Below are 15,170 nucleotides of genomic sequence, written 5' to 3'. Positions count from 1 at the left end.
CACCGAAACTCCCTCAATCATGACTACTGATCCAATCATAGCACTAGAAATAGCAATGCGCGACTTAATAGAGACCCGTGCATAGGCCGACACATAGCACACGGCGGCCGAGGAAGCTTGCCGAGAGGTCGAAAACATGGCAAACCAGAACCGGATTCTCAGAGAGTCACTCCAGCGGTGAGTCGGGCATAACGAAGCACTAGACATGGTCCATCAACAAGAGCAATACCGACTATTGGCGGTGTCCCGACACCCAGAATAGTCCTCACCACTGACCTAAGCACCGGCCTCGCCAGCACTTTCGTGGCCCCAAGCGCTACATCGGGAAGCCCTACAGGCCCCATACCTGGCAGCGCTAGTACAGGGCCCCAAGTGATCTACATGAACTCCCCCTCTTCCCGGGTCAACTGGGCACTACACCGGCTCCCCAGCCGGCACTCGATATGGCAGGAACATCAGCCACTAACACAGCTGCCACTACCAACACACCTTCTCCCGACCCCAACACTCGGTTGTTATTATAGATAAGTGAGAGCATTACCTCCTTATAGGCATGGATTGAAAGCGCAGAGAGCCGGACAGGCTGGCAGTCGATCACGGCTAGCTTCCAGGGCAAAATGGGCCCATTCACTCCCCGAATACAGGCCGAGAAGGGCCCACCAGAGGCCAAACCCTTTAAGATCGAGAAGTATAATGGCACCAGAGATCCATACCACCATCTGGAAGTCTTCTAATCCCTACTACATGGAACCCGATACACAGACGCAATGGCTTGCCATGCGTTCGAGGAAACATTAACGGACAAAGCCTTGCGCTGGTTCCTTAACCTTCCTGCTAACTCCATCGATAGTTTCCAAGAGCTCAGGGACAAATTCCTATGGCGATTCATCCTGTGCGGCAATGGATATCGCACGACACCTGACCTATTTAGGCTTAAGCAATGGCCGAACGAATGATTGCGAGACACCTGACCCATACATGTCTTGACCAACCAGCCATTGAAGCAAGTCCTCCAGAAACCGAAATCCTCAGGCAGGCTGGTAAAATGGTCTATCAAACTCGACTAGTTCGACATTCACTATATGCCACGTACTGCAATCAAGGGACAGGCTGCTGCGAACTTCATTGCGAAATCCATACGCAGAGAGGATACCTAGCTCTCGGACGAGGTTATATCGGAACCCAACACCACTCTGACTTGGACTCTTCATGTTGACGGATCCTCCAACAACAAGCTCAGTGGTGCCGGAGTTGTTTTGACTGACCCAGAGGGGCACACATACGAATACGCACTGCAGTTCAAGTTCAAGGCATCAAACAAAGCCGCCGAGTACGAGGCACTCATTGCGGACATCTAGCTGGCCAAAGAGTTGGGAGTCACGAGCCTAGCGATCTTCAGCGATTCCCAGCTTGTCGTCAATCAAGTCGGCGGCGATTTCCAGGCCAAGGAACCACATTTATCTCATTATCAAGCACTCACCAAGGCTCTGCTCCAATGATCTCGTCAGCCACACCATCGGTTTGATTCCCCAAGCACAGAACACCAAGGCTGATGCTGTCCCCGGGCTGGCGACATCACCACCCAACACGGATATCGAAAGCCTTAAGATGGAAGTCCTGGACAAGCCGAGTATCGATAAGCCATTCTTGAAAAAATTCCTCACAGAGAACCAACGTCCACCCTCGTGGATGGACATGTTCATTGATTATCTCTCCAAGGGCATCGAACCATCAAACAAGATTATCGCCACCAGGCTCCGCAGAAGGTCAACGTTATACAAAGTCCGAGACGACAAACTATACAGGAAAGGAAGATCCTTCCCCCTGTTGAAATGCATCTCCCTCGAAGAGGGACAACGGGTCCTTCTATCCCAGCACATTGGGGTCTATGGCAACCACGCCAGGGCGAGAAACCTAGCATTCAAGGCACTGCGCACTGAGTACTATTGTCCCACCATCGAGCAAGACGCAAAAGTATCGCTTGCGCTTGCCTCAAATGCCATTAGTTCGCCAACTCCCCCCTTGCACCATCGGTACCACTCTCGATCATCATCACTCCTTGGGCATACTGCCAATGGGGACTCGACTTTATTGGCAAGTTGCTCACCGCACCAGGACAGTTAAAGTTCGCTATTGTCGCAGTGGACTACAACACCAAGTGGGTCGAAGCCGGAGCCTTAGCCACAATCACCGTTGCCAAGGTTATCAACTTCCTGTGGAAGAACATCTATTGCCGATTCGGAAACCCTGAAACAATCATCACCAATAACGGTGCCCAGTTCGATAACGATACACTCAGGGACTTCATTAGCCAGTACGGCAAGCAAATCCGATACACCTCCCCAGCACACCCATATACAAATGGTCAAGTCGAAGCTGTAAATAAGATAATCAAGTAGAACTTAAAGAAGAGGCTCGACAACGCCAAGGGCTTATGGGCAAAGAAGTTACCCGAGGTACTATGGGCAATCAGGACGACCGCAACAGAGGCCAATGGAGAGTCCCCTTTCGGCTTGTCATTTGAAACCGAGGCCGTGATCCCCGTCAAGCACGAGGTTAGCAGTGAGAGGGTCGCATACTTCGACCCACTCACCAACTCCGAAGGGTTGAACCTCGACTCTGACCTCTTGGAAGAGCGCTGCAAGCGAGCTCATCTCCGCAATATCAACAACAAACAGCGCATCGCTTGCTACTATAACACTAGGGTCATGCCTCGCCTCCTTTCTGTCAAGGACTGGGTAATGAAGGAGAAGATGCCGACTCCAACAGGCCTGAAAGCCACCTGGGAAGGGCCATACGAGCTCACTGAGGCCGTTGGACTCGAGACTTTCTACTTGATGGGAGTAGACGACATCACTCTCCCACATCCATGGAATGCCCAGCACCTCCGCTACTATCCGAAGTAGAGTGAGGCATCCGGGCGGCAATCTCCGCCTCGCTATCACCTCTCCCCATGGTTGTAAGCACCGATACTCTCTCCCTCTTATCTTTTCTTCCTTTCTTGTATTTTGCGGCTGCCCTTGTGTAGCTCTGAATGACATGATATTTTCAATGAATCAAATATCCTCGTAATGAATGAAATGCTCTTACTCGCCATATTCACCAACTGCACCACGAACGCTAATGATTATTGCCATCAGACCTATACTCGGTCAAATACTTTACTCCCATCATTATCGCCATAGGCCTTACGCTGGCCATCATAACACGCAACAGGAAAGGGCACGCTATATAGCAATCCCAACTTATTGCCTATGTGTAATCTCTAATATCAGTGCGATATCGCTCACGGCCGGTTTCGCTGATACAGCACGACACTGCCCCTCACAAACCCTTGTGTTGCCAACGGCGATCCAATGAATGAATGTTACGCGACACTCTGCAATGAATAAATGAATGATATGCTATACCTCTCCACGAATGAATGAATGAATGTTACGCGACACTCCTCCATGAACGAATGAATGATATGCGATACGTCTCCACGAATGAATGAATGAATGAAAGTTACGCGATACTTCAACATGAATGAATGAATGATACGCGACACTCCGCCATGAATGAGTGAACGATATGAAGGAATGAATGAATGTTACGCAATACTCCGCCATGAATGAATGAATGATACGCGATACTCTGCCATGAATGAATGAATGATATGAGATACGTCTCCACGAATGAATGAATACACGATACGAGACACTTCGCTATGAATGAATAAATGAATTAATGAATGTCACGAGATACTCTCCCACGACAACGCAAGAATCAATATTCACACTACGCGACACATCGCGTTTAATAAATGCTCATGACTAAACTCCTACAATACGCGATACAGCCACTGCAACAAAGAAAGCCGTAGCGGTACGCGCTAACATTCTACAAACTCCATTGCCATGAAAGGGGCACAATAGCCAACAGAATGCGAGTATAGAAACAAAAGTGATAGCACAATGAACGTCGACAAATTACTCCATGGTAAAGGCATTTTATTACAGAAGGCTTTGTGGCCAATAGCGATACACCAAATTTCTATCTATACAAATGCGATACATACACCATGCGATATGCTAACACAATTGCGATACATGCCATAGCACACGAGTGCGATACCCACATAATTGTCCTCACCTGTAGCCCCGAGTCCGGTGCAGGTCGGTTCCAACCAAGTCTGATTCTTTAGAATATGAAGAGCTCCAGAAGAAGATTGATGAATTGGAGGATTGATAGGCTGGCCGGGCCCTGATGGGAAAGACTGGGGGGGCGGCCAGAGTCACCATTCTTCGCCATATCACCACCCGATCTCCATCATTGTAGCCTGCTGCACCTCCAGCGATCTTAGTCCTTGGGTGTCTCACTTGGAGGAGGCTTCAGTTCCGCAGGAGCACAGATTGCTCAATCCCCAAACGGGTAATGAAGCCGAGCCCTTGGGAGATCAGGCTATAAAGCCTATAACCCAAGATGAGATTAAGCTACAAAGCCCAGAATTCTGGAAAAGCACACCGCCTAAAGGAAGAAAAGATTTCAGAAGCAGAAGCACAATGAAAAACAAAGAGAATGCCATGTTGAAAATGTGGTAAAACCACCTCCCCCCCCTCCCCGGCTAATTATAGGGGAATGCCACCGCCACCAACCGTCTCCAGACGACCAATCATCGCGTTGCTTTAATGACCTGTAATAATGACAAGGCAATAAATATATTCAACGCGCGGGGGACTATCGCTTAACAATATCTATTTCCCATAAACTATTCGTGTCCCAACGCAAAATGGACAGTCCAAAAACCAAACCACTCTATCAATGTCTCAACAAATTCCAAAGCATTTACAAAACAGGCAAGCCTATCGCTTGCGCAAAAGTAAAAGATAGCACAGAATCTAAGTCTCGCCCTCGGCACTGCGCACCCCCTCCCCTACTCGGTCTCGCTCCCCTAATCCATCTCGCTCTCTACCATTCTCCCCCTCAGCATCCACGTGGGCATCCACCTATTCACCAACGTCGCCAACCTCCACTTCACGATCACCAGCTTGGCCCAAGACATGCTTCGATGCAATAGCCGATTCACGGATCACAATCCCATAACCCCGACCACCACTCGCGACACTGGCTTGCGACCTCGCTGCCTTCTTCACTTGCATATCACGAACCATCTTCTCCTGGTCAATCCAGCCAGCGGCGATACCATCGCGGATCGAGTGCAGGGCACCATCAAAGAAAGCCTTGTTCATCTTCTCCTGGAAGGGCGCCTTGTTCGCGCCCTCTTGCTTGGATTTCTTGAGCTTATCAAAATGCATCTCGGCGGCGACAAGCAATCGTAGAACTTCCTCGGCAAAATCACTAGCCCAAGCCTGGCTCTCTCCCAACTCCTTCCTCAACTGTTCAATCTCGGCCTCCCTCTCGCCAGCCTGGCTCTCGATGACCCTCAAACGGCCAACCTTTTCCTGAAGAGTACCAACCTGCCCCTCCAACTCCACCACACGAACGAGATAAGGATCCAAGCTCTCCAAAGCAGTACCACGAAGCTCCAACTAAGCATCGCTCTCCCGTACCTGTCTCTCCAGCTCCTGCAGGCACTCTTCACCATCGCTAACCTGGGCCCTTACCTGATCCAAAGCCCTCAGGCCATCCTCCGCCCATTGTAGTTTCCCTGTCAGATCCAAGTTGGACTTCTTCAGCGGGGCCATAACATCCTCGGCCTCTTGACGACGAGCTCCCTCTACCGTGAGTGATCGCTTCAACTCCATCCTCCTCGCGATCCCCTCGTCAATAACTCATGTCCTCGCACTCCACCTGGCCTTGGTCCACAACATTCTAAAGCTCGCGCGCTCGCTCCCTCTGCAATCAGGCTATCTCCAGATCAAAATGTGCTACCAACTCTGCGGAAGCATGGTAATTCATGTTCACAGCCTGCAGCACATATTCCAGTCAGCACATCTAAATGAAAATCGGGACAATGAGAAATAAATAAGCATACAAACTCATAACGATACATACCCTCATCAACCTCTCTTGAGCCTCCCGATACCCCTGGCATGGGTCCTCGACACTCACGTGGCTGCGGTCGCGATGGCAATTCCGCAAGTCGGCAATCATACGAAGGATGGCACCATCGGTTACTCCAATCTCGCCCAAGGTACGTGCGAGATCCTCGGTATCTTCATCGCGAGAACCCGCGAGCCCCCACTCGTAGACCTCCAGTGCGATACATTATCAACCCGAGCCTTCTTGCCACAACGAGTATCGATGCCGACACCAACCGGGGGACTCCCGAGACGAAGCTGTGAGTCAGTCCTCTTCTTCGACCTGACTCCGTTAGTGCGGGCGCAAGTATCCGATATATAGGTCCCATCTCCCTCGCCAACCTGGCCATGGGTCCCAGCCTCGGTGACCTGGACACCCCCAATCACGCCTTCTCCGGACTCGGGTTACACACCAGGGACCTCAACCGTGGGACCTATCTCGCCCACCAGCTTGGCTAGTAACCTCCGCCTCCCCACTATCAACAGTAATAACCTCCCGCGAGACTGGACCGTCAATGTCATCACCAAAGACAGTTTCCAGCTGTTCCAACACTGTATCTTGCACCAGGCGAGCCCGAGCACTGGTATCACTCTGACGTCGCTCCACCTCCTCGTTCTCCACCTCAACCACCGGCTCCGATGGCCGAGCCTTATCACCCCGCTCCACCCCTCCTGTCGAGACTCAGGGAGACTGTCTCGCTACCTCTTGAATCTTGGGGGATTGGTGCTCGCCACTAGGTGCCCGAGGACGCTCGCCCACTCCACCCACCTGCCTCCGTGGCCCCTGGGGACTCTGAGCTGGTTCCCGAGCAACTTGAGCCTCGTGCCCCTCGGCACCAGCCTCTTCCTCTGCTTGCTGATTGAGATATTCCAGCACATCATCGGGAAACCTCAGATACATCTCGTCGGGCAACCGCATGTTCACCCGATGATCGGTCAAGCGCACCTTGTCAAGAAGGTCGACGTCAACTCGCCTCGCTATCTCCGATTCTCGTAACAGCTCCTTGATAATAAATTTTGTATCCACCTCCTTATTCGGCATATCCGCTACAAAGCACACAAACAATGTTAGACCATAAACAAAGAAAGAATAAACGTCAACAAAAAACAGCACACAGCCCCTTACACGGACGCCTCCCCATATTAAACTTCTCATATATCGGGAGCCTACACAAGCGATAGAACCCCCTCGCTCTCCTGGGAAACACATCAATAACCCTTGCCACACGCTTCTGCTCCAGCGTGGTCATGTCAACTTCCTGCCTCACTACGATACAAAGACACGCCATTAGCACATACCAAAAGCAAAACCCACCAAAAATACAATCACGATACTCACAGATGGGCTGGAAACATGTCGGAACCCAATACAACCAGGCAAGGCCTGCCCCGCCAACGAGCATAAATGCTTGACAGCAGGTCCTCGATAACTGCAAGGCCACGTGCCCTAATACACCTACTATCGCCACCCTTGGTCGAGTACTACATCTTGAACAAGGAATTAAACCCGCCATTACTGGGACATAACAGCCTACTGAGCTTCCACAGTAACGACACCCCCATCAACTGCCTTAGTGTGTTTAGTGATAGCTGCCCTAACGATACATTCAGGCACGACAGCAAATATTGCAGCTCCCTCGGTATCGGGAATGTCAGATTACACTTGAGCTGATATTCGTATAAGCCAGCCCACCCCATCTCGGGATGACTAAAACACTCCCCATCTCTCAATGGATGTAGCAGGACATGATCCAGAATACCCCAAGTCGACCTCATGTCCTTTATTCGCTTCTCGGTCATACTCGGCCTAGGCTGATCAATAGGCATCTCGCCAAGGAGCAATTGCCCACCTGGCGAACGAGCAATTTCCAACACCTCGACCTCCTCCACCTCTGGGCCCACAATATACTCAACCCTACTCGGGATCCCACGGGAGGACCCCTCACCACCTAGGGACACGCCCTCGCCGTAACCTGGGGAAGCACCCACTGCCCCTCCGCGAGGAGCACTGTCACCTAGCCTGCTAGAAGCGCCTTCACCACCTCCACGAGATGAGCCCTCTCGCCTACCACGACTGCGATGATCGTGCGCCATTATCTCGAATACCCAACCTGTATCAACCGTCCCCCACCTATCGCCTTCCGCAAACCGCCCTGCAAAATTTCAAAATCCAATCTCCTCTGAAGCGGCAACCGAGACTCCTGCTAAACCCATAATTCACCTTCCCCAGTGACTAACGGAACCCACGGTGGTCCAACGCCTACAGAAAAACCCCACCCCTGATATACAACTCACACTAACCCAAACGCTCTCAAGACAAAAAAAAACCAGGAAAATCAAAAGAGACGGCATACCTGTTCACTTCTCCAACAAGAAAATAGGGACGACGACGCTAATAACCCGAAATTTCGACCACCAGATGAAAGATTCAAGCCTTCTGCACACCAAAGACTCCAACTTTGTCCACCTTTTATTTCAATCTCCAACAGAGGAACAGTAACCACCCCAATCTCCCTCCTCTGGATATATATATATATATATATATAGGGACCACGAGAGTACAGGGACCGTTGGACGTGCAAGGATGTCGTTGCTAGATCTCGCCACGTGTCCGACATCTCTGAGCCTCACAGAGGTCAAGCGCAGTCGCCTCGCCTCCCCACCACTACGCCATTATTAGACATTACAGACTCTAGTACACCGAACTCCCCGCACATGAAAAACGATTGACATAAGCACACATGTCACCAGGGCATAAAGTTTGCGCCAAAAGACGCATGGAACCCTACCACTGATTCGCGATAGCGACATAATGGCAATTGCTAGAACAATCTCCTCACCTCAGCCAAGACTCCTCTTATATGGGGACTTGGGGGACTGAGGGTAAAAGTTGTATGGAAGTCACGTGGCGTAAACTCGTCTTGCACTTCCGATATTTCTACCAAAGACAAACTCCCCACCCAAGAGAACTCTTGACCAGGGACTTATTGGTATACACATACCTCCTATGCATAAGTATCGGAAGCACAAGACTCATATTGCCAATACACAAGCAAGAAGGGCTCCCATCCGAGGGTTCCGATACCCCTAGAGGCGATATCGGGAACCCTGAGCATCCTACACATAAAGAAACGGAACCAAGCCCCCACAAATCTGCTACATTAAGATCATCTCCAACAACCCAAAGAGGTAACTATTTATTATCGCTTTTGTTATCATTATCTTTTAATGATACTGACTTAGGCATCGAAGCGTTGAAGGCTGGCACACCCGGTCTTCCCTCTGACCTTCGTCTATTTTGCAGATAAGCGAGACCAATAACGATAGTGGCAGGCCGATACATCCCATGTTTACCTGGATCAGACCCCTCGCGAGACAGTGGAAACACAATCCACTGCTCTCTCTGCTTGCTTTCTATCACCAGACTTCTGACCAACCCCGAAAGATGTCGTCGTCCATCGTCATGGAGAAGCTCGTCGGAGTGGTCTCATCCATCGAATAATCCCTCAAGAATGGCCTTCAGGTCTATCGCTTGTTCCCGAAATTGTGTGTTTGATTTTATTGAGTTTTGTGTTTGTGTAATTATACTTGGATATGTTGCAGAACAAGAAAGAAGATGAAGTCGTGGTGGAGGATGTGAATGACAAGGACGATGAGGATGATGACTGGATTTAAAAGACTTGATTTTTGGTGGTTTGATGGGTCAAAATTTTGTTCTTCCCGGGCTTGTTCTGTTTAATCTCCGAAGCTGAATTGTAAGGTGTAGGGTAAGTGTTTGAAGCCTTCACAATTTTTTATACTAGCTGCCTGGAAATGAGATTTTGGATCAAGGTTTTTGGCCATCCAAATTTGACCTTGTATGTGGAAATTTATAAGTGAATGGGTTTGATCAGTCATTTTCATATTATACTGGCAATAATTCATGGTAGGCTGCTTGAAATCTTGAACCTTTGAATTGTTTGACATGGTTATGCTCTAGACTTGCATCTTTATAGGTAATCAGGTTTTATCAGTCGATTAAATAGATAACAATTAAATTCAAACTCAAATTGGTAATTAATAATTACAGTGATATGCTATTGTTGACTACTCAACCAACCATATCTCTCTCCACCAATCACAACATTGGTGGGTTGATTCATAGTGACCAATGCATGAACAGTACCCATCAATTGAGTCACCAAAAAACTGATAGTGAGCCCATGGGTGTATATCATGCCGCCACCTATACCAACCCTTACAATAATAGTGACTGGGACCGTGTCTATTACCTTTACACACCATTGATTAGTGGTTTGAAGCCCAACTCACACCATTAATAATGGTGTATAAAAGCCTAAGTTTGTGGTAGTGTATGTCTCCCCTCTTTACCCCTCAAGAACCTTATCTACTCTCACTTCTACCTTCTATGAGTAGAAGTGTGGAACTGAAGTCGGCACATTTTCAATCCTAAAGCTGGCAGTTAATTACCTATTTTGATAGGTGACAACTTCAATACTAGTCCGATCACCATCCTGCCCTGTAAATAATTTTTTGGTTGCTTTTTTGCGTTTTAATCTGCTTTACTGAATCCACTAACTTTTAGATGTGGTAGAGTACAGTAAATCTCCCCTAGATAGATAATAGTCCTGAACTGGGATCCTTCAGCTGACCTATATCATTAGCATCTTTTGGATATTAAGCTAAGGGAAAGAATCAAAGACAGGAAAAGCAAAAGTGACCATTTTGTTTAATTTCTTTTCTGGTTGAACCCATTTATCAAAACCCAAATGGCAATTGAACCTCTTTATCAGTTGATAATCCTATATCCTTAGGCCCCGTTTGGATGGGAAGAAATCATGGTATGGAATGAGAATCAATTTCATTTTCCTTGTAAAGGTACCGTTTGGTTGTAATTAGGAAATAAAAAATGAGATTTGACTGGAAATTGACTCCCTCATAAAGCTTGAATTGAATTACCTAGTAAAGGGTGGTATTCTAATTCCATTTCCCACCATCAAAGGCAAAATTACATAAATTATCTCTCTAAAAAATTTATATTCTCTCACCAACATTCTTTATAAGTTAATGTCTATTGTAAATATTATTATCTATGTGGTTGTCCACGTAAATACTCATTAGTTATGTACTTTAATGTAAACCCTACCTCTATATAAAGGAGGCTAATGAGACTAAATGAGAACACTTCTACTTCCTCCCAACTATTTTCTCTCCATGTTCAATCTACTTTATAACACGTTATCATCACGCTTGCTCTATTTTCCTATAACTCCATGATGATCTATGAGTCTTATGGTGCAACTTTATTGCTTCTGACCATCTCTCACGATCTATGAGTTCCTTGTATTGAGATCTTTTCTCAAAGCAACATAATTTGCGAATCCTTTTATATATCTACTGTTGTTGTTCATTAGATTGTAAAGGATATAGATGTCGTGTTTTAGATATACATCAATCATACCTAACCCTCCCTTTGATTTCGAGATGCCATGATATGTATATTTATCATACCATCATTCTATGCCATGTTCATTCACATTATATGAGTCACTGTTCATTCTTTAATACTCATATGGTCTTTTGTTTTATGCTCACATGATTAATAGAATACATGTAATTAGACTTGCACATGAATACCCTTCAATTTATGCATAGTAATGGATCATCAGATCTTATACGTACTGTAGCAACGATTTCCTTTAAGCTACTAGATATTTCAAGTTAAATATTGAATGCAGGTATGATTTGCATTGTGTTCGAATTTGTTTTGTTCAATCTTGTCAATTTACTGTGATTTTTAGAATAACAAATTTTTATATATAATTCTGAATTTTGTAATCAAAATTGATCGAGACCGGAAGTTTCTTGATCCAGTTACAAGAGGACCTGAAGTTCCTCGAGAGTTCCATAATCAAAATTGTGACATGAAATTTTCTTTGAGCTTATACAATTACGAGGGCCAGAAGATCCTCGACGTAATATATGAACGCACATATTTTTGATCCCCAATAATTATAAGAGGCTAGAAGTTTCTCAATTTTTTTTTGGTATTGGGGTTCCCTCCTCTGTACGATAATGTGAATTTGAAGTTCAATTTTGAACACTTGGCCAAAGCTAGAGGCTACGTTCTCCACAAGATAAAGTTATGTTCTTGTATGATTAGAGGAGCAACGAAAGATTATCATTTTATGAAGTGAAGCAGACTAGATGTTCTATGTAATTTCTTCATTAATGGGACAAGAAGTTTCCACAGTTAATTTGATTGCATAGTTCATCTATTTATTTTTCTTCCCTGCAATTTTCCTATTTTGTTATGTACTTATCTTTTAAACTAATTTTTTTTTGTTACTCATACGAACCAGCAGTCCTATACCTCGAACATATGAATTTCGAATGTAATATTTTGAACCAGAAGTTCAAAATTTCACAATAGAACCTGAAGTTCTAACAATAAAACTCAAACCTGAAGCTTTGAGTATAAAATATAAAGGACTAAATTCAGTTTGCCCCCTCCAACTTTGGGGCAAACATCAGTTTGGTCCCTGACCTTTTTTTTTAATCATGATGGTCCTTACACTTTTAATTTCCATCAGCGAAGTCCAAATTTCAAATTTGACTCCAAAGATGACGTCACAAGCTGATTTGGCACTGACATAGGGGGCCCACTTTTCAGACATTGACCCTCAATTTGGACGAAATGTCCAAACTACCCTTGTTACCCCAAAAACCAGAAAACAATGGCTGACTCGCTCTCTCTCTCTCTTCCTCCTCCTCCGCCATGAAAGACAGAGAAACCCAACAACCCTCTCGCCCTCGATCTCCTTCTCTCTTCTCCATTAGAACCCAGAAGAGCAAAAGGTCTGACAAAAAAAATTTTCGAGCACCATTCCCAAATCTCTCAGTAAACCAAACAAGCTCCGAATCAAATCCAGACGAACACCACCAAAAATCTAACCCTGACATTCAAAACCCCATAATACATGGAAAAGAATCAAATCACAAAACAAAGGGAACATAATCAAAATTGCAAAGCAAATCAAGCCATCACTTCCATTTCAGTGGTGTGGAAATCGGAAATTGAAATTTGCAATCTTGGAATAGAAATCGATCCAACTCCGACTTCTGCCCTATCGATCCAACTCCGGCCACCAAATCTCAACAACCATTCAACCGGATTGCCGCCATGACATAGATTCCCAAATCTTCTGCTACCTAACCAAACCCCATAATCATCCACAAGATTGTCACAATCCAAAGCCAAAACACCGACTTGGGCAATCCCAGCAACATAAAGGACAGGAGCCTTAGCTTGACCTCAACCTCCATTATGGCTTCTTCGTGTCTCTCATCCAAACTATTTCTAGGTTCTGCTTTAGGTTCCAATTTCAATGCTTTACAAAAACCAAACTCAAATTCACACAAAAAGCAAACGAATAATCAAAGAAGCTGAGAGTGTTACCTGATCATGATGAAAACCGAGGACGAAAACCATAAGAAGATGATGATGAAGTTGTCATAAAATTTAGGGAAAAAAGAAAAAGTTGTGGGTTTTCTCTGTAAATTTTCGTCGGATTGTGGAAATTAGAGAGAGAAGAAGAAGATGAAGAAGGCAAGCTTCAAAAGCAAAGCAATTAAGCTTGAAAGCCGTCTTCGTTTTTGAGAGGACTGAAGGGCTTTTTGGGTTGAGGGAATCGAGGTCTATTCAATTTGAGCTTGGTGGAGCGGCAATCGACGGCGTTGGAGTTCAGATACGGTGGAGGAGGTAGTGGCCGGAATCTCGGGCTTGACGGAGGACGAAGGAGGACTGAGAAGCTGTTGGATTGATTTGGCTTTTAGGCTTTGGAGATATGAGAGACAAAGGTAAAGTGAAGCAGAAGAGAGAAAAAAGAAAGAAAATTACAAATTAGATTAAATTCTAATAAAAGAAAAAGGAAATTAGATTAAATAGAAGATGTCCATTTTGCTCTTCTTAGGGGATCAAAATCTGAAAAGTGGGCCACCATGTCCGTGCCAAATCAGCTTGTGACGTCATCTTTGGCGTCAAATTTGAAATTTGGACTTCGCTGATGGAAATTGAAAGTGCAGGGACCATCATTATTAAAAAAAAAGTTCAGGGACCAAACTGATGTTTACCCCAAAGATGGAGGGGCAAACTGAATTTAGTCCAAATATAAATTAGTTAAAAGTGTACTTGAAGCTTCACTTTAGTCACCTCGAGCCTGAAGTTTCGAGCACCAAATTTATTTGAACCCGAAGTTCAAATTAAGAAATCTTAGAACTTGCAGTTCATAGAAAAAATATTCGAACCTGAAGCTTCGATTACACATATAATTCATTCACAGTTTATTTAACTTTATATCCACTTCGAACCAGAAGTTTCAACTGAATTCTCGTATGTCGTTTGATAAGACTTTTGCACAACTGTGGAAGAAGTTCACTCTACATTAGAACCTGGAGTTCTTCTTTTTTTTTTTTTTTTTTTTTGAATAAAGGACTGATGCGGCCGCCCTCAAGCCTTGATTAATGAAACCGTCGAATACAAGGGGGACATTGAGCCTAAACCCCTGATTACAATAGGTACCTAGAGTACATCTTGAAATAATAACATGAGTCTCTACTAAACAATTGTATTCAAATACGCACCAACTAACAAAGAACGCGCTCCAGACAGTTCTAATTGTGCAGACTCGAGCCTTAAGTTTTGAGTGGAGATATGGAAAATTTATCATAAAGCTTTAATTTGGTCAACCTCAAACCTGAAGTATTGAGGGAATTATATTGACACCAATGTATACGTAAGCATATATTCAACCATTGATTTATGATGAATGAGTATGAGTATACCCTTTGAATATAGGTATGTCATTTCATTAATTTAATTGCGTCAATATCAATTTTTTCCTCATCATAAGTTTGGAGAAAGTGACTCATTGAACTCAAATTATGGTTGCGAATTTTGTAATTAAAAGAGATCGGAACCTGCAGTTTCTAGATCCTTAATTACATGAGGACTTGAAGTCCTCAATGATCATTCTCACTAGATGACAATCTCAAGTCCCTCACTTATAAGGTATGATCGTGAAGCTAATCATCTCAGATTACTAGCTCCAGTAGAGCACATAATATTATTACCAATGATATATAATC

Source organism: Rosa chinensis, chromosome 7 (assembly GCF_002994745.2).
Source record: "Rosa chinensis cultivar Old Blush chromosome 7, RchiOBHm-V2, whole genome shotgun sequence".
Classification (NCBI taxonomy): Eukaryota; Viridiplantae; Streptophyta; class Magnoliopsida; order Rosales; family Rosaceae; genus Rosa; species Rosa chinensis.
The sequence above is the reverse complement of the archived record's forward strand: the minus strand, read 5'-3'. Positions refer to the sequence as shown.